Raw genomic sequence first — 2,630 nt, 5'->3', positions numbered from 1 at the left:
GAAGGAATGGGAGGTAAGGTTGAAGTGGCACAGAGCTGGGCATGCCACAACCGTACAAAACCCAGGGATACTACGTGTCAGGGCTGTGGTGGGAATGGTGTAAAGGACTTTGGGGATTATCTCAATGATGAAAGGAAATCAGACTGCAATGTGATCCAGAGACAAGACGAGGAACGAGATCTGTGAGTTTAGACACAGTGTTTGGACTTCTTAGAGAAATGGGAAAGACTAATGTATAATGGGTGGTTGCTATAACGTGCACTGTATCATCAGTTCTGTGAACTCTGTCTTTCTGGGTCTTTCTAAATTTGCAGTAACAAAATCATAGAATCGCAGAATGGTTTGGGTGGGAAGGGACCCCCAGAGGTCACCCAGCCCAACCCCCCTGCAGGAGCAGGGACACCTTGAACCACATCAGGTTGCTCACAGCCCCGGCCAACCTGGCCTGGAACGGTCCCAGGGATGGGGCCTCCACCCCCTCTCGGGGCAACCCCTGCCAGGGTTTCACCACCCTCATGGTAAAGAATTTCTGCCTTAGATCCAGTCTAAACCTGCCCTGCTTCAGTTTAAAGCCATCCCCCCTTGTCCTGTCCCAGCCGGCCCTGCTAAAAAGCTTGTCCCCCCCTTTCCTCTGGCCCCCCTTGAAGCCCTGACCGGCCGCACTCAGCTCTGCCCGCAGCCTTCTCTTCTCCAGGCTGAACACCCCCAACTCTCCCAGCCTGGCCCCATGGCAGAGGGGCTCCAGCCCAAGCGGGTCGGGTTAACCACTGCAGCTCAGTTGCTGAAGCGGAGCCACCTGGGGAGGAGGTGAGAGGCGCTGGAGGTGGCGACAGCCGTGTTTGGGGGTAATAGCTCTATGGATTGGCTGTTAACAGGAGGATGTTTATTAAAGCTCCCGTGCTGGAGCGCAATTCCTTTCTCTTGATAGAGGCATAAAAGCCAAGTAAGCCCTTAACATCCTTTAGGTCTTGGTGTCACCACTTGGTCTTTTCAAGGCTATAGCAGTAACTGGGGAACATGTTCCTGCTCTGAGAAGTTTAAAATATTCAATTCTAGTGTATCACAGAAATGTCTACAGACCCTTTTCTCCTTAATCTTGCTTTTTAACATGCAGCACCATTCCTTTTAAGACTTGGATACTGAAGACTGCCATGCTGAGCACAGTGTGTGAACAGGCTTTGAACCTAGTGGGATGTGGTGGAATATCTCATCAGATGTAAGGCGGTATATTTACATCCCATTAGTAAATTGTGTTGCAAATAGGTTCAGTAATAAAGCCTACATCTCACAAGTTCATGAGAGAATCTCCAGGGCAGCCACTCTCGCACCCACGAGGACCGTCCTGTGGGACTTGCGTGGAGCAAGTAGACGGGCAGGGAGCAAACCTGACACTTTTTCTGTCCCCACTCAGCTGTTGGGACAAGCAAATGGCAGAACTATCAGGAAACATCTGTGTTTGTTCAGGTTCCTCAGGTGGTCTCCAACCTGATCCTCTCCTACAATGGCAGGGACTTCATTCCCCCAGTCCCTGCGCTGCGGTTCAGGGAGTTGAGAGATGTGGGAAGAGAGATTGCCGGTGAAAATGAAGACAAAAAATCTGTTCAGCACCTTAGCCTTCTCCATGTTGATTGTCGCCAGTTCTCCTCTCTTATTCTTGGGGGTGTGGTGGTTCAACCCTGGCTGGACGCCAGCAGCCTACCAAAGCTGCTCTATCCCTCCCCTCTTTAACCAGACAGAGGAGAGAAAAGTAAATCAAAGGGCTCGTGGGTCGAGATAAGGACAGGGAGAGATCATTTTATCAGTTACCATCACGGGCAAAACAGACTCAACTTGATGAAATTAATTTAATTTATTATCAATCAAAATCAGAGAAGGAGAGGATAAAAACTGCTTAATCTTAAACCACCTTCCCCACACCCCTCCCTTCTTCCTGGGCTCAACTTCACTCCCAGTTTCTCTACCTACTCCCCCCCAGCAGTGCAGGGGGACGGGAATGGGGGTTGGGGTCAGTTCATCACACGCTGTCTCTGCTGCCTCTTCCTCCTGGGTAGAGGACTCTTCCCCCGCTCACACGTGGGGTCCCTCTCATGGGAGACTCCGGGAACTTCTCCAGCGTGAGTCCTTCCCATGGGCTACAGTTCTTCACCCACTGCTCCAGCGTGGGTCCATAATTTCCACAGGGTGCGGTCCCTCAGGAGCAGATGGCTCCAGCGTTGGGTTCCCTTCAGGGTCACAAGTTCTGCCAGCAAACCTGCTTCAGCGTGGACTCCTCCCCCACGGGTCCGCAAAGTCTTGCCAGGAACCTGATCTGGCGTGGGCTTCCCACGGGGTCACAGCCTCCTCCCTTCAGGCATCCACCCGCTCCGGCGTGGGGTCCTCCACGGGCTACAGGTGGGGATCTGCTCCCCCATGGACCTCCCTGGGCTGCAGGTGGAGATCTGCTCCCCCATGGACCTCCCTGGGCTGCAGGTGGAGATCTGCTCCCCCATGGACCTCCCTGGGCTGCAGGTGGAGATCTGCTCCCCCATGGACCTCCCTGGGCTGCAGGTGGAGATCTGCTCCCCCATGGACCTCCCTGGGCTGCAGGTGGAGATCTGCTCCCCCATGGACCTCCCTGGGCTGCGGGGGCA

Source organism: Egretta garzetta, unplaced genomic scaffold, assembly GCF_000687185.1.
Source record: "Egretta garzetta isolate BGI_Z169 unplaced genomic scaffold, ASM68718v1 scaffold602, whole genome shotgun sequence".
Taxonomy (NCBI): Eukaryota; Metazoa; Chordata; class Aves; order Pelecaniformes; family Ardeidae; genus Egretta; species Egretta garzetta.
Note: the sequence above shows the minus strand (reverse complement) of the source record.